The sequence below is a fragment of the Sipha flava genome, unplaced genomic scaffold (assembly GCF_003268045.1).
Source record: "Sipha flava isolate LNK unplaced genomic scaffold, YSA_version1 38_pilon_pilon, whole genome shotgun sequence".
In the NCBI taxonomy this organism is placed as follows: Eukaryota; Metazoa; Arthropoda; class Insecta; order Hemiptera; family Aphididae; genus Sipha; species Sipha flava.
The window spans coordinates 3442400-3462256 of record NW_020273099.1 but is presented as its reverse complement, the minus strand read 5'-3'; the positions used below and the strand labels follow the sequence as shown (position 1 = coordinate 3462256).

Genomic DNA, 19857 nt, shown 5'->3' with positions numbered 1-19857 from the left:
TGTACCTCTGCGTATGCAAGTGTAAGCATGGATGGTGCAACCAAGAAGAAAGAATTAATTAAAAGATATTGGAATCGTACCAAGACGCGTGTATTATTTTTTCTGATATCTATACGTACGATAACTGTAAATATTTTAAACTTTACTAACCTATGATATGTTGTTAAATCCCTACGTTCATAATGAGTCCCATCAGTATTAACGTAACCGCTAATGTCAGTTAGATGTAGATATCTCGGTCTCAGGGCAAAGTGATACAGATTACGTACAATGAACAAAACGACTGCTTAGCAATTAGACAAGACAAAGCAGAATTTTACGTACGTTACCCCAGCCCCCCCCAATTTTTAATTTTGCAGTTGTTTTTGCACCAATAATTAGTGCTCAATTCCTTCCATATTTTCAGAATTCCTGCTGTACCAGTTCTTCCAGAAAGTCGAACTTTCTACAGGTGATGCTGGGGTAACGTTACCCCAGCTCCACTCACACTTTAAATTTAACTTTTTACAATTTTTTTTACGACAATAATTATTGCTCAATTCCTGCCGATCCCTACTAAAATTTTCAGAATTCCTGCTATTCCAGTTTTTCTAGAAAATTGAATTTTCTATGGGTGGGAATGTTTTTTATGGATGACGTATCTATGTACACAATTGCTCCAGAGAACACAATTTTTTATAATATTGTTAAATATTGATATATTGATTGATCTGTAATATTATAATATTAATACAGTTAAGTGTATCTTATATTCACATATTTTGTCAAAATGTATAATTTTACGTTAATGTTGTTTTATATTGTTCCTGTAAAGAATTGCACCATAATAATTATTATACGATACACAACGGAAATGTTTAATAGTTTATGTATTTATGTTCAACTCTAATAAAATCTACAATAAAATTTTTAAATTTTATTTAAAAAGTTTAATTGAAATGTTTTTTTTAATCGAATAAAATAGAAATTCAACAGGTACTGTCGTCTGTTCTTTTACTTGGACTGGATTTTTTTTTAAATCATCGTACTGCTCCCAATTTCTGCATCCTCTTTTCATATGAGTTGTATAATGACCAACTGTATTTATAATGAATATAAATCTTCATCATTTTCTTAGGACATAATAATTTAAAATAGATAAACAATGATATTATTATGGACTATTAATAAATTTTTATCATAGTGGGTTTTGTTAAATAATAGTTTAAACAAATGCAGTATGCGATTGATATAAAGAGACCAAATACAAGCTAAATATAGCCACAGAATGTAGTTTAATGTTATCAAATAAGACAGCAATAATAATTCTATTACACCTGAGGGGGTTTAAGTATTATACTTGTATTTAGTAGTGCGAGGAATATGGACAAATTATCAATTCAATTTTAATTTTAATAGAAATCGGTTTAAAATTGTATATTATAAAACTGACTAATAAATTACCACCGGAGGCAGATTTATCTTTTTTACGGCTATCGGCACCAAAACTTTGCCGCCCCTATAATAGGTGAAGAAGTTATATTATCCCTTCCAAAATACCTAATCTAAATATTAAATATATAGACATATACACCTACATCCATTTGAATTTTTAGGCAAAAGCTAAAAGTAAATGTCTACTTTGAAAAAATGTCGATGGATGTCCACTAAATCTAAATAAAAACAGATTTTCATAAAAACAGTCTAAAATTATTTATATATAGTCGATTTAGTAATATAGTGTGGCAGTGTAGGTATTTATTTTTCCCGAAATTTCGACGACAACAATATCCGATAAAAATAATATAAATAACCATTGTTGCTTAATATAATATGAGTATATGTCCTATAGTCGACCGTACGTATTTTTAACGTGGCAATGTGGATTCTGGGCGAACTATACCAACGTGTTAAATATAGTATTATCAAAAACTGTTTTCTGTACAGTTGTTTTTATTTATAAAAAGTGATTATTAATGATTATAAATTGTAATGAACCAAAATAAATATAAAAATATTAACAAAATGCACACATTATTATACAATTATTTTTCGCAAATATTAAGCAATTAATTTTCGAATTTTTTTTCATACGTTTTATATTTTTAATAAAACCCTACAGAATTTGTCGCCCCCAAATTTTGCCGCCCTAGGTAGCTAGCCTACAGTACCTAATGGAAAATTCGCCCCTGATTACTACATCAAATACATTTAATGTTATCTTATGTTGTTAATAATCAATAATATACACAAAAACTATTTATAATGGAAAACATGTATAATTGGTTGGCATTTTGACGATAAGATAAAAATTTCTTAACATAAGTATTTCAGTATTTTAGTGTAATAGAATAAATGCGTATCACATCGTTGTTATTAAATTAATTTTTGACTGTAACTATGGCAATAAATATCTTTGTTGATAATTTTGAATTTTATAAAGGTATTCAATATTAATAGAAATATACAGACGAGGAAAATAAAATTTTAAAATTATCAACATTCTTTTTAGAAAAATATGAAATACCTATACATAATACGAGTGCAAAATCAATGAAATATGCATTTTTTTTAGCTAAAATTGACAAAATATGCTAAATATGCATTTTCAATTTTCAATCTTTTAACTCACCATTGTATAGTTCAGATTTCTAGTTTGGTCTACTATAAATTGAGAACATACAGAACAATATGCAATTCCTACAACTACCGAATCCTAATGTTGACATACCCACCCGTAGAAAATTCGACTTTCTGAAAAAACTGGTACAGCAGGAATTCTGAAAATATGGCAGGAATTGACAGGAATTGAGCACTAATTATTGGTGCAAAAAAAAATTGCAAAATTAAAAATTGGGGAGCTGGGGTAACGTACGTCAGTATTTTAGTGTATATATTTTTTTTAATAGTTTTTCCGAAGAATCGGTTCAGATATAATACATTAGAAATTAGACAGGTCAAGAGTTCAATAAATTTGTGTTTGGTGAAAAAAAAAGTATATAATAAATAAGTCGCTAATATTACTGTCGCATAAAAAAACTGCATAAGTATATTTATTGGTGCTCAGCAATCACTATACGCACTGCATGTAGTTTTGAATACGAATTGTTTAACAAAGATAATGACAATATAAATGATAATGATCATATAAAAAATAACTTTAATCAAGTTCACGTTGTCTTTAAGATCGTTTACACTTTGTAGATTTCAAGCAAAGCGAGGAACAATCTTTATTAGTTCTCTATTAGGATAACGATGTTTCTGTCAATGTTATCTCGTCTACTATAGGAATATTGAACTGTTCCGAGATTGTTGTTTATTTCTATTGTACATAACAGCACCACTGCATGGGGAAGTTATGCACATTATTATTATATACTATTTTAGAAGAGTGAAAGGTGATTTTTTTTTTTTTAACAACATGAATTGACAAACATTTGTTCAGACATGCATCTGATTTGGCCAAAAATAATATGTACGTTTTATCGATGACGGCTTTTATATTGGCATTAATATTTCAGTCAATACGTATGACTTTGTATGTTATATATTTTATTTCATTCGCTTGGCGAGACACGAGACACTTTAATAGTTTTACCCGAAACACCACTGTGGCATGCTACGTGTGTGTGATTCTTCGCCTATTTTTTTTTTAAGATTTAATATTTTACAAGTGTTCCGACATTTTTTTTACATTTCTTTTATTCCGTCCAAATGTTCCGACAACCTACGCGTAGAGTGTATAGCATTAGTAAACCATATTTGTTCCTAAAAAACAATCTGAGGACTGTTTAAATAGCTAAATCGATTATATAGCCGTAGAATCAATCATAATTTTGCTAATCGAATTTAAAATGTTGAATAATTCAATAGTTTACATTCCAAAGGTCCGTAAATGTAATTATATTGCCTATAACTTTTATTTAATATCACCCTGAGGTCCATAGGTGTTCCTTTAAATTACATTTGGCACGTATAATAACAAAACAAAGTACCTCATAAAGAATTTATTTATTATGAAGTATAATAAATGATTTAAAAAAAAAAAAATTTGAATCAAACACCATTTATTTTGTTTAAAAAAAAGTTCTACTGCATTATTGATAGCTATTATAAATGTTAATAAAAACTAATCGAATGACAATGATTTAAAGGAAGGTTAATAATCGACGGACCAATGGTAAAATTATAGTTGATAAATAATGAATTAAATAATAGATATACGAACACGAGTAAAATTACAATGTCAAACCGCTATGAATTGATGATTCAATAATTATTATTATTGACGTTATTTTTATAATAAGTACATGTTGTATTTCGAAATTTTATTATGTATTTAAAGTTAATACAATAATTTACAAATTTAGATTTGTGCTGAAAGTAGAAATATGATTAAAATGCTGAAACTAAAAGCAAAAAGCTTTTGACAATATGTTCTTGACGACTAAATTATATTATTAATTTATTAATACTTCCAGATTGAATCAACTCGGATGTCCACACACCATCAATAATTGCTAAAATAAAAAATGATCTCGTTTGATATCGAGTATTAATGTCGCCAGTACAAAACATTGCCAAACGTGATCGTAAATGTTTTTTTTTACTTTTATAAACGAAACATTGATACATTGGAAACGAGTGTGAATCCGAGCGTACAGCCGTATGTTATTCGACAGTTATAAAATGGGTTGAAATAATTTTGCAACGCATAGTTTCAAAAGTACTTTAAAAGATAAATACACTCGAAAAACTTTAAGAAAACGTATTGCATTTGATACAAATTATACGGATTTTAATATAAAATAGAATGTTTATTTAAAACACTGAATATATGTACCTATATAAGAATTATCTATAAATAACAATAATATTTATTATTATTATTATTATATAATTATTATATAAAATTATTATTTATCATTTGTACAAACTGAAACTTAATAATACCTTTTGGTTTACGTAAGGGTCTGCAAATTATCTCGATAGGCAACATACCTTCTTAAGTTTATCATATAAAATCCTAAACAGTTACTAACAGCACATTTTATGATTTCATATATTTATATATTTTTTATGCTTTTAAAATATTATAAATGAAACCTATTAATTATTTTGTAGTTGAGTATAATTTACTATTTATTTATTCTGTATACTAGGATCTATAAATAATTTCATCAATTCTAAATATTTTAATACACGATGGATAGTGATTATTTTATATGACGATCTATGTTATGACTTAAATAACAAAAATGAAAAACATTTTTTATGTTATACTTACGTGTGTTCATACTATTATTATTGTTATTAAGTTATTGTATAAGCATATGAATCTTGGTGTTGACTTGTTTATTGTATTTTATTTTAGTCTGAAATTTATTACTGAATCTTATAAGATTTATATGTTTTCTGTTTCACTCAGAAAACGAAAATTTTTTTAAAATTAACATATTTTAACAGATTAAAACTACACCTCCGATATTCTATGAGCAGACTGACGTTATACATTGAGTTTAATAGGCCATTGGATTTACTCGAGATTTGGTTAACGAATCGATTCTTATACAACTCGCAATACATATGTATGTATAAGTATGCACAACACAACGGATGTGTGCGGTCGTTACCTGCTTGACCGATAATCATTTTCAAAGTATTATGTATGTTATTTATCTTAAGAAACCATGCGCGTGCAAATTTCCGATTATTTCGAAAAGTCAATACTTTCAAAGCTTGTTATATCTTCAACATCACATATATTTGTATCGCTCCGCTCGATTCCATACGAAAGCAGTTTTTCATACCAATAGTAACAAAACTATAATGTGTATAAATATACTATGTACATTTAATATTTGTGAGTAAAAATGCGATACCTAAATATTATACGGGTAACGTGGATTGATAATCCAAGTACGTAGACGTATTTTTGAATATATACTACAATATAACATTTGTATATACAAGACTTCAACGCACTTGAAAAAAACCATGTCTACTCTTTCCCCTTCCTCTCTACAACTACGATTATTTTCACTATACCCAAAGGTCGAGTTTAAAGATGTACGAAAAAACACTATTCCGTTACTTATTTTCCTCTCGTTTATCATCCCTAAAGTTAATTTTTTCAAAATGATGGAAATAATTCTTAAAAATGATTTTTTTTTAAACAGCAATGCTATATATTTGTATATTTAATAGTTTGAGTGCGACCACAATATATATATGCTAGCTATGAGTAATGTAATAACCTATTTGATCTAAAACAAAAATTGTTTCACCTACAAATATATACATTTTTAAACGGATGTATGTCACATAAACAAAGAGAGTATCCCATTGGTATGAAACGTTAAAATTTCATCACTTACGTAGGGTCACTTTGGCTACAACATTTACATCGAAGCCGGTAGGGAGGGATTTTGTGTGATCCGATGATATAGTTTTGTTCTATATATTGGAACCAAACGTGCACGAGACCTCGTGAGCGAGCTGTGATCAGAAAACACGGTATGAATGTATCGTGACACAGCTGAGGAATTGGCCGGTAAAGCTTATTGGAAGGAGATAATTCCCGAGCGGCCAATCGGTCCGTGTAATAACTCAATATCGGTGGCGGTGACCGTATATTTTTGGAACGGATCCTTAGGAAAAAACGGGGCGGAGACCAAATGGTAGGTCATTTCAGCGCGTGAAAGCAGCATGGTACGAAGCACTGCGATAGACGGAACACGGTGCTCGGAGAAGGGACGGAAGACGTGAATAGAAGGTAGAGGAAGATACGAGAATGGAAAGGAGAGATGGAGGCGGAAATATATAGGAAGGGAGTGGAAAATGAGAGAGGAGCAGGAGAGGATTCGGCGGCGTTAAGTGAGATGCGGCGACAAGAATCGCCAGGCCGATCGTAATTACGGTCGTGAGAGGTTTGTAAAAACAGCACGATCCTTTTTGCCGCCGAAGGGCTCGGAGCTTATTAAAAATCCCTACAGGATTTAATTGGAAATATTGCAATAATATACGCGCACACACCGTGTGTTTGCCCACCGGGCCGATCGAAAGTGTTTCTTATATATACCATAAGTTTGTGTGTATATATAAGAATGGAGTATAAACTTACACTGAAATATACCTATGTGTGCTCCTAAATATATATATATATATATATATTTATATATAATATTATATTGTTTAAACTAATATATAATATTGTTCGGATCGAAAATAACAACAACTCGCTCACTAACCACGTCAGTGCGTGACGTGTGAAATTGTTAATGTGAAATTATTATATTTTTCTCGTTTTTAATACATATCCATATATATATAGTAAGTAATATAAGTGCGTGCGAATGTGTACAATCGAATAAAAACTATTATTTTCGTTATTTATTAATTTTTTTTTAATTTTAACGTTTATTGGCTTTCCGGCATTGGGATATCGTTCGAATTACAATTAGTAATTATAAGAAGTCCGTCGTAATGGTACCGTAACCGTACGAGGATTGTTCTACGCATGATTTATTCAGTCAATATTAATTAAACAAAGCAATCGTCAATTTAATTATTATAAACGTTTATTGAAACCACTCGTAATATCGAGTGAACTAAGTACACGCATACGACACTTAATACATAAATTCGCAGCCAACAATGTTAACAATAATAATATACATTATGTAGTATATTCAGTTGAGTATTACAGCGGTGACTGCTCGGAATTCCGCAGACAGTTCGCGAACACGACACAACATTCAGATCGCTACACAGATGTGTTTAAAATATTAATTAATTTCAAATTCGTTTTACTCCCACTTCAGATACGATTAATCATTATCAGTCTGTATTATTATACATACGGACGCATAAATTGTTTTGTCAACGTCTTCATGGTTACGACAGTATAATATTGTACGGTTGAATTATTCGCGAAACACTGTAATAGATACCAACAATTTTACTTTTAGCACAGGTCGAGTTCGTTTTGTAAACTATACCCAAAGAGAGTAATAATTAAATCGTTTTGAAATCGAACGACGACGTCTCCTCTCTCTCTCTCTCTCTCTCTCTACAGCGTATCACTAAGCATAGAAGTACAAACGAATATTCTCTTTTGCACGGAAAGCGCGTTCAAAAACATTTCGAAGCTAACGAGAAAGAAGATACTGCATTTTACACGATACATAATAATTCAAAAATCATTTGATGATATCGTTTTTATCATCCACACCGTCAGGAGACGGTAAATCAACGCATTTTGTCTTAGATATTAAAATTTCCTATAAAATGTACCGCGGTGTGCGCGTAAAATCAAACACATATACATCATGTAGACAGCAAAACCGCAATCAGGTAAAATAACAAAACGAAATAATTGTTTACAGAACGGTATATCGTTGTGCACCGTAGGTATGCGCAGTTTTACTCCAAAAATATTCCGTGTAACACGACGGCGCGTTTACGGGAAAATGCGTTCGTTATTCGAATCGTCCTTTTAATAACATTTCAATAAAAACCTCTTTCTCCTTATAATTCCCACCATGGACGTTATACAGTTTTAGAGTTTGTTTTATTGCCGAACATTGCAGATACAGTACGAGTATGATATCCGTACGCTAGAGCCGTCACAACGCGGGTCGGGGAAAAAATTTGAAATAAATCGTTTAATGCTATAAAATCGGACGCCCACGTACCGGCTATAAATAATCGACGAAAGCGCGTGTGTACACTCACAAGCTGTTGTGTAAAGTTCGGTTTGTAGACGTCTACGATAGCGTGTAGCTCGACTAAATCTCGCGTACTCTCCTGCCAATTCGTCATCGGCTGCTTTATCGGTTCCACATAGTATATCATAACAATTCGTAAACGTTATTTTAGTTTACATAAAGCGCGTGTGAGCTGCGACGTTAGTTTTATCGTTTATTTGTTTATTTATTATTGTATGTACAAAATTTTTATCTTCCAGAACGGTGTAAATGACTATCGTATGACTGCAACGCTAAATATTATATTATTTTTTTATACCAGTTAAAAAAACCACAATAAACCCTAAAAATGATTAACCTTCATGTTACAACCTCTGTATTACGTATCCGTACAGGACAATCCGTTAGTTGTAAGCTTGCACTGAGAACCCGACGTGTCCTTTTGGACGTCATACGTTTTTTTTTCCACCCCGAGAAAACTGTCACGGTCAAATGTTTTAGACAGCGCGGTGAATTTATTTCTTATTTTTTATCCCCCGTAACGTAACAATAGCACTTCTGCTGTAAGGGGTCGTTGAAAGACGAGAATGAAAGAGTGTATGTGTAAAGGTGTTTACGGACGACGAGAATGCGTTATACTGTGATTTGTGGAAAATGTATCGTTAAACGAATACTTTAACCGACGGTTTGACCTTAATGTGCGTGCGCAAACTATACGTAGTAATCGGTAAGGAAATACGAGAATTAGGCTGACCGATACAATTAAAAAAAAAAAAAAAAACGAAATTTGCGAAAGGAGTCGCTCCAGTCGCTTAAAACAATAATGGTTCGAGTAAGATTTTTCGCGAAAAAAATACATCGAATCGTGTTGATGCAATTGGAAATGGCTAAACGATCTATCATCCGTGGAAACCAAACCAAATAATTCGATGACCACTATGGCCAAAAGATTGCGTACGTGTTTGGCATTTTACCAATGTATATATAAGTAGATACCATTTACTACCATGCGCTTTGGAGATATTATTGTAAACGTTCTGAAAACGTCTTACAGTGAATTTATAGCATTTTATTCGGTTTGCAAACCGAATAATCAGGCTCGTACAAAACGGAACAATATTATTTAAGTAAGAAATCCAAGTCTAGCACGAACGTACGGACCGACAATGCTTGTACTTTTATCTCGCAAGATCGTTCTCACTGCGTTTTTAATTAAAAATGCACCCGTCCAACGATAATTTGAAAATTAAAAATGCAGGAATTTATGTGTACCTATACACCGTGTACCGTTATTGTTTTGTATATGTTGTAAGGGGTTGTTTCTTTCTTATTATTTTATTTGAGTATCGTTTTTCATCAATGGACCATAAAATTAAAATTCACCTAGTGAAGCATATATAAATGCATAATTAACTAGAAAACACAAAACTAACGAAAAACACAATTAAACTACGGAGAACTTCGATACACTTTTACAACTCTACAGTTTTTTTACACGTACTTTTTTTTATTCATTACTACGTTTTTCAATGATTCGTTATATTTCTTGTCTCCACGTGATCATTTAATTTAATCACTAATTCCGGTGACTCTAAGACGAAAAAAAAATTCATCACAAGAAATAATGAATAATATATATATATATAGCTGTACACCATGCACATGATTGCGCGTAAAAATCGTTGTACGAATTATATTGTTGTGTGTTTTAATTTTTTTTTTTTTTAATTTTAGACACTTTTTTTAAAAAACATAGTTATCTCGTAAGGTAATAACTTACTTTGTGTGTCATCAGTGCGATATGATCATTTTTGAAATATTTAGTTAAAAAAAATTAAATATTATTTAAATGTATTTAATTAAATTAAATACTTCAGAGTAAATAGAATTTTTTGTTTTAAAACCATCTGGTATTATAATAAGCTGATTTTTCGGTTTACATTTTTTTTGATAATCCCACATATAACTGTCCATGTGAGAAACATTCAGAATGCAAATCAATACCAACATATTGAAGTGTTTGTGAGCTCTATTAATTGTAATAGCGACGAAACTTTAATGGAGAATTGAAGTCTCTTAAGCTGGAAAGGTAAATCAATAAGGCAATTTCTCTCGCTGTACTGTCGCCGTCACTAAAACGTGTTCAACGACAGCGCGACGAAAATGCAAATTTTCTTTTATTCTTTTTTTTCGGATATTCGATCAATTTTTCCAAGTTGTTTTATACATTAAAACCTTCCCCGAGACGTGACCAATTTTAAATATATTAAGTAAAAAAAGAAAAAAAAAACTGTAAAAAGAATGCAAAAAATTAGGCCGCCGAACGCGAGACACTGGGATCTGTAATCATATTATAGTGCCATTACATCAGTAGATTTTACAGGTCACAGTTATTTTATAACTCCTTTAAATAGCAAAATACAAAATTAAATTTCGACTTATATTATTGAAGTTTTAGTAAGGATCCCGAATTTTTTCTAATAATAAACATAGCCTATGTTACTCAGGGATAATGTAGAATTTTTATGAAGAAAGAATTTTTGGAATCGATCTTGTAGCTTTCGAAATTTTCGCAAACAAACAAACGTTGTCTCTTTGTACAGTAGTAAGATACGAACTCGTGAACGTTGCGTGGATAAGTTTAATGTTGAATATACACGACCGTACTTTGATGATGTGTTTGCAGTACAAGATGTGTAATAATATTATTGCGTACGAACGGTGTTTCGATAAACGAAAATATGTTTATGTCCGTGTGCGTCCTAGAAAGTGAAGATTTTCACAAACTGTACGTATTATTTTTGTTCTTTTGAAAATCTTATAGTATCGCAGGTGTATATTTCATGACTTCGTGTACTTATATGTTATGCCAAAACAAGAATGCGATTGTCGAGCACGCGAATTTGGCAATATCACCATCGAATTCAAGAACTATACAAATACTATACTTGGTACAACCTATGGTTTCATGTTCTCGCAGTTTGCCGAACACGTGGACGCGGCGACGGTGTTGCCGATTTCAGGAAATCGACAGGAATTTCACGAACTTGACTTTACCTGTGTGAGCACGCGGTTCGTTACCGTTTTTTTATTTTCACCGGATAATCCTAATCAAACACGAATACGTGTACACATTGTTAACACTCATCATACGGAATCGCGTAAGTCTCCGTTAAAGCCCGCGAAATACGCCGAACCGCACATTTCGTTGTAGAAATAATATCGTATTATTTTGCGTATATCGTTCGATCGACGCGCATCTGGTCCATTCACAAGACTATACTGTTACCGCATTGCAAATAATACGTACGGTGTTTGGAAAAAATAAAAGCATCGGAACAATAAATAATATAATATACGATTTCAGCAAGACCGCCGAGGTCGAAAATATCAATAAATGATGCAGCCGTGTTACAGTGTTGCTATTTTGTTTTTTTAATTTTACAGATCGTCGCGAACGTCGTAACAAGAGTTTCAAAAAAAAAAAAAAAAAAGAATGAAAAAACCAAAAACCAAAAGTTTGCAGTCGACGATAATACGGTAGTATAATTTAGAGTATTATCATCATCGTTATTGTTCTAAATGTTTCGTAAACATGACGAGAAATCGTTTTGTTTTCGGCGTGTGATGTTCCGCGAGGGGAAGCAAAACTGGGGCGCAGCCGATTTTGGAAAGTCAACGGATTGGTCCTACAACCGCTACTGTGTGCATTATGATGGACGTCGGTGACGGATAGTGCAAGATGACGATGATCAAGTTCTTCAGTAAGACTAAATCTGTCAGCGAGTACGAGTATGTAGTAATAGTAAGACACGTTACCACATCCGATATTAATGATCTCGCCTCATCACGTTTGTAGCGGTGTCATGATGACGATGAAATTGAATGCGAAATAAATAAATTGTTGCAATGCGTATACAATAGTATTTTTCGGTCCATTTGGAAAAAAAATTTAAAAAAAACCGATTAAACGCACTGAACCTACCTGGAAAATTGCAAAACCACAATAACCTGTAAGATATCACATAATACAATTATCCAAGCGAAAATAATTACACGCATTAATCCACATACACTCGAAACCGCTTATTATGATGTTATCAGTGGCGGTAACAACGATATGGCAAACTCTGTCTACGCCACGGCCAGAGACGCGAATTGCAAAGGGGCGTAAAATTGTATAAAAGTCATATTTTTATTCTACTTTTAATGATAAATAAAAATTGTATACATAAAAAAATTAATAAAAAGGTTAAAGAAAATATCATGACATCAAATTTTTAATTAAAAATTAGTTGTCCAGGGGCGTTAGTGAGTTAACGACATCCAAACGTAGAAAACTACGTTTTAATTACGGTTAGTTGGTATTTCTCATGTGCAGTGATTTTGTTCGTATGAAATGATAATGGTTATAACGATAATTCAGATTTAACCATGGAATTTTGAAATTAAATTAAGCTTTGTATTCGCCTATATCAGAAAAAAAAATGAAAAGAAACTTTTGATAAGTAAAAAAAAAAAATAGTTTTTACTTAAAAAATTAACGCATTTGAGATTAAGGCATAGAAATAAAATCAATTCATCGTCAAATGAAGAAAATAATTCCAAACTTCCATATTCGCAGAACAGGAGTACGTTCTTGAAAATTAATATTTTCTATTTTTTCTCGTTTTCTCTTTAATAAATAATTGCAATAAGTGTACTCCTATTTAACACTAAAAACCCTCAATAATATAACCTATATTATCTAAGATAGATATTAGTTTTCAAATATTACATTATTTCGAATTTAATCATAAGTAATAAAATAATTTATTAACCATATCAACTTTTCTAAAAAAAAAAAATCAAGTTTTTTTATCATTCAAATATAATTATCTGATTCCTCAGGTTCCTCGAGGATTAATATTAATAAAGAAATAAAAGATTAAAACGAAACCTTCACGTAAATTTCTTCATGAGGTAGGTAGGTCTTAACGTATTCAGACCAAACAACCATGCAAAGTTCGGTATTGGAATAATGTTTTTCACACATTTACTTAAGGCGCATATTTGCAGATCGTAAGCACTCAAATTAATAATTACGCTTTTTTCTCGAAAAGAAAACCATCCCCCGGACGCCACTCATCCACTTAACATTGAACATTACAGCATCACCACTGTCTCTTAAAGTTTACTATTTGGATTATTAATATATCATCTCTACCCCATCGTCAAAGTTTCCAGTGTATTTTATGGGAAAACATTTTTCAGTGACAGCTTCAGCGCCTGGCCGCATTGACCACGATGTTTGTATACACAGCGCATCACAGAAAGTGCTGTGAAGTATTATTATACCGAACCATTCGTCCTAGATTTTGTGAGTTATTAAAACTGTCCCTCACTTCCCCTCCCCTTACGATTTAATGATTATTACTTGTCGACCACTTATGATTTCACATACAATCTACCATTGTGTTATTATTGTTTTTATAACATTACTCAAAGCCGTAATGAGTATAACATACTAGCCATCTATCGCTGTTGCAGTGTGTCAAAAAGTTGATTTTGGATCTATCGGTTTGTCTGTATGTTTGTACAACTTAAATCCCATGCATAAATTACGTAACGCATTTCTTTATTCGACACAACGTCGGATTTTTAGTGGTACCGTTCGTTGCGGACTAATAAAACACGCAACATATCCACTTGATCGATCAGTGCGTATTGTTCATACGGCTGCGGCAAAATATTATTTTTGATTCGTTTGGAGATAGTACAACTATAATTTTATGTGCCTCTTCAACCGACCTTCAGAAATCCGCAAAATGTGCGAACTCGAACTTTTTCGATTTTCTTACAGAATCGTCTGTCCGCAGACAATTTTGCCATAAATCGCCACAGTTTCACGTAAATTATATCCATATAATCAATATTATAATAACATGCCTACCTGTTCCGCATAAAATTAACAGGTCACGTATTTTAAAAATAAATTAAGTGCAGTAAAAATTGGTATAGATTCCACTTTTCAATGTAAGGTATTTTTTAGTACGTAACACATTACCTCTCTAGCCAGATGTATATTTATAATTAAATAATTGATTAGACTCCAATTTCATCAACTTCAGTGATGAATTGAACCAAATACTTCTTATATAGGACTAAATTGTTTATCTATTATTTTAGTATGAATATGTTCCTTATTTTCATTATTTTTTTATTTTAATAAATTTATTATTATTATTATTATTATATATATGTGTGTGTGTATGTGAAAATTTGGTCGAATATTTTGTAAATAGACTCAAGATATTTTATCATTATGCCGGTAAATATATTCTGAATGTTTTAAAAGTCTATTTCGATAACCGAAAACTTGTCTATTCTCACTCCACTCGAAATTTGCATACTAAAATACATAATACATATAATACAACAGATGAAATAATTACGAGTATATCACACACGATTCAATACTTGATTTCGTTTAACGTCACAAAACCTCTAAAAGAAATCGATTGTAATTAAATAAAATTTGATAGTACCTAATAAACAGTACTATATAATCGAAGTCAATAAATACTACAACAATAGAGGATTTTAATATTTATTTATGGAAGTTTAAATTATCTTTGTGAAATCATTTCCTTAATGCGAAGTGAGTATAATATATAAATTAAAAGATAACTTAATTTTGAATTTTAGAATTTTCTAAAATAATAATAAAATGTATATATATATATATATATATATATATTACAAAATAGGTTTCCTTATTTTTTTTTATTGTTATTATTTAAAATTTTTTTATATATATTACATATAGGCCATTTAATATAACACAGTGCATTTTGAGAGGGGCTAAGGAAAATTTTGGGAATGCTTAACTCTCCCGAGTCCCATTGTATATTTCCGTATATGAAATACAGTAGACACATATGCTCGTAATGTATGCCGCAGGCATGCTATAACTTGACGGTTATCCTATTACGATTTTATTATTGTATTCGTCGGCGATAGTGTACGCTATTTGTTCGTCGTTTTGTCATTTACATTTTACCAATGATAATTTTTTTATGATTATTATTATTGTTTTAAGCGTTTACGCGAGTACACGTGAAAATCTTTTATGTTTATCATTATTATTATCGTCACTTATGTTAGACCATTTTACAAACAAGCCGTAGCAAAACGAACACGTTTATATCACATAGTTTCACAACTGTAGAGATCGAGTTAACCTATAATATGATAATGCGATTGACATGTCATCGCAGCGTATTACAATCGGACAATAAAACGCGGTTCGTATAAATTATACGTACGAGCATTAGTAGCTCAACTGGTATGTATTTATATCACATGCTTGTAAATATATAGTACCTATACAATGTCCGTACGCTATTAAAAACGGAATTTGCGCCTGTTGTACGGCTTTCGATATTATATATGACTGTACGTTATGCTTCGTCGATCAGTCGTTGCGACTGTACATAGTAGTATGCCGTTATGTACCGTTTGATCAACTCTGTCAACCAATCATCGTCCATCATCGTTAAAAGACAGTGAAAAATAAATAAATATAAGATGAATGATAAGAACAGTCTAAGAAGACAATCCACACGTTTTTGCGTTTCACCCATCCCAAACAAATACCGTTTAGTATCTAACATAAGTGATTACAACGACTATAGAATAAAATATAAACTGTGGTGTAACATTATAGATGACTAAAAATTCACTAAATGTATAAGTTAGTTTTAATTTGAAAAATGGTTAATTTACCGACACAAACACTAAAAATTCGGATTATTATGTCGTATAAAAAATGCAATTAAATTACGTATCCGTGAAGCTCTTTGATGTTTTTAATCAAAAACTACTCTCAAGTGTTGTTTCCCTTCTCGTGTTTGATTATGAATTGATAAATTAGATGACTTAAGTTCGTGAAGGAATTTATTTTATACCATGTTAACTTAGAGCAGGCATGTCGAACTCAAATTATCTAGTGGGCTAAATATAACGAATAGTTTACTAAGCTGGCCACACAGAAACATTTAACGAAAAAATAAGTATTTTATATTATTATATATACATACAAAACTATCTATAAAACTTTTTCGATTACAGTTTATCACAGTTTATCAGAAGATGAAACATAATAAAATACACCAAATATACCATTCTCTACGAATCTAAGGTGGCTGCAACACGAAATAATATTTTATGTATTATTTTACTTCAATTCATTTTTTAATTCGTTCATTAATATTGATAGTCGTAGGCCACAAAAAAATTAGCCGCGAGCCGCGTGTTCGACATGCCAGACTAGGGTATTGCCACTTAGTGTAATTTTTAAAAAAAAAAAGAAAAAATGTTTATGACGGAAAAACGTACAATAAATTAAAAAAATTTTAACTTTTTAATTTAAGTAATATATAAATTTGAGATTTAGAACAAATTGTCAAAAAAAAAAATGATGAATGACATTGTATTGCATCAAATAATATAACAAAAGAACAAATAAGTAACTGTGACATTATTTAGAATTTTCTCTGATAAAAATATGATCATCTTTAAACAAACCCCTGATGCACTAATATTGTAAACAGTGACACGGTTCTGTGCTGTAGACTAAGGGTACAGGGAAAGCATCAAGAATGAATTTACTTATTTTTTTTTTACAAAATTTTTACATTTACAAGTTATCTATCTATAAACATATTTATGACCCTGACCTTGTCTAATTAATTAACATTAGTTATTTATGTATTAATAAATTTATATAATAAAGTAGCAACTCTATTATACTTATTCGTGTTCAGTCGCAATTTCATTCATTTTGTATACGCATGAAGATGAATATCAAATCCGAAACCGGTCGTACTTTACAAATATAACAATTTTCCAGGCTAAGTTTTTATTTATTTCTAATATAAACTATTTGTTTGTTTATACATTAAAAAATATATAAACCACGTGGAGTTTATATTATTATATATTATAGTTTATATATTATACCGACCGGTCGGTAATAAATCGTGTGATACGCGCGCGCAGACCCGGAGAAGATATCTCGGTGATCTCGTTGGTTCGTATTATTTATGCAAAGATTTTATTTTCCTCCGGCGAGTCGTCAAAGCGTGCTTTTTCGCGTTATCACAACCCGACGCCCACCACTGTCGCGCCAAAGGTACACATTAAAATAGTGCTTAGAGCGTTACATCCCGTCACGCTAACCATACGTGAACGTCTGTATACGTATACACTAAAATGTATTAATGTACCTACCAATTTACATATAATATTTATTGTACATAGTACAGAAGCTCTTGCCACCGGTCGAAGTATAAACGAGCACATGCACTCGCACGCGAACTATTACGCGTGTTTAATATAAGCACGATGACGTCATAACATCACAATTAAGTCGTGTCGAATTGTTTTCGCGAATTATCACTCTAGTTTCACCCGTTAAACACACATTTTGTAACATTTTTTTTTTTTTTTTTTTAATTAATTGTCTAAAACTACTTCATATACCATTAAGACTAACTGGTAATATTACTCCGAAAAGTGCTTGACAAACAAGCCCGGATACAAAACAGAAACGCGTGGGCCAACTTCTCGTATAAAAACGTCATCCGACTTCCGGACACACCAATCTGCGATGCGAATTTAACGGGCGCGTCGTCGCTACGAGTCATACGATCATATGGTTTATAGTGATATATGGTAGTTATTTTTATTATACCGATATCGCGGTCAACTTTGCAACATGATTAAGTGTCAACGTTTTTCCTCCCACGTACATTTTTACGTCACACGTTACTGTTAAAACCCGAAATCCTTCAAAACTTCTTTCCATTAATCCTTTTAGTCGATTCTGGTTTTGACTAGTTAAAATTAGAATTAACAGCAGGTTTAAATAAGTCAATAAAAACTATTCCCATCTGAAATGCTTGTATTCGAATTTTTACTATCTAAAACTTACGTGACCACAGACAATCTATAAATATTTTTCGATAAATTTGACCAGCCGGCTATCAAATCAATTAAGAAAACCACAATAATTCGTCCATCATATCACTTAGATACGATAACTTTGGCAGAATCTAACAATCAAGGTCTGAATTTATAAGAAGAATTCATCAAAGAAAAAGAAATTAATAAATGATTAAGAATAAATAAGTTCCAAACAATCATATTTCCTTACGTCCAACAATATAAGCATCGACGAGATAAGGCTAAGGCTTTTTATAAAGCACATTAAAAAATCCTGTGGAACAAACCACTGTTCATGTTAGAATGTGATTTAAAATTCAACAATACTATGTCCTGTCAAAATAAATAATATAACAAATGCGTACAACTATTATCCTAATATGTACTTATATTTGTAATTTTCCATAGTTTAAACTAGTTTAACATATTAATATACCGTTAATGTACTATTATGAATTTTCACTAAATATTTCTAGTTCTAACCAATATATTTCACACGCAACCAAGTCTAACAAAATAAGTTAAAACTAGTTTTAACGGCGAGGGCCTTAGTTAATTTTAGTTTTAACAAGTTAAAGCCAGAATTGACAAAGGGATTTGTGGAAACTAGTTTTGACAGATTTCAGATTTTAACTGTAACATATACGAGTCTATATATATATATATACAGTGTACTCTCGATTATTCGTAGGATAGGATGGCTTGGCATCCACGAATAGACAAATTTCATGTATAACTCGTTAAAATTCAAATTGAAACGGAAATTTAATAAATTTACTATTAAATAATTAAATATTTTAATGTTGTATTTAAGTAAAATTAAATAAGAATACCTTTTGTTTTTATTTAAAAAATACATATAATATGGCATACTCGTACTATGTTTAAAGTTCATATTTATTTTTAACGTGGAATTGCAATTTTTTCAATAACTATCCGTCACTCTGTATATCATATATGAATAACATACATATATATATATATATATATATATATAAAAATATTAATCTTTTTTTCGTTTATATATGTATAATATGTACATGGTTCGTTTCGCAGACAACCGTGGATAATCGAGAGTACACTGTATGAAAATGTTTTTTGTCGGCACGTTCCTAACGGACGGAAACCCGGACACGGGAAACGTTTTTTATACATTACTATATCCGCAACTCCGGCCGAGCAC

At 31.1% G+C, this 19857-nt stretch overlaps 1 protein-coding gene across 3 annotated transcripts in view; it reads right to left on the bottom strand.

Moving 5' to 3' along the window:
• The window catches only part of LOC112688349 (growth hormone secretagogue receptor type 1-like), a 179526-nt gene that overhangs the window by 20537 nt on the left and 139132 nt on the right, over window positions 1-19857 (bottom strand). The gene's annotated exons all lie outside the window — the stretch shown is intronic.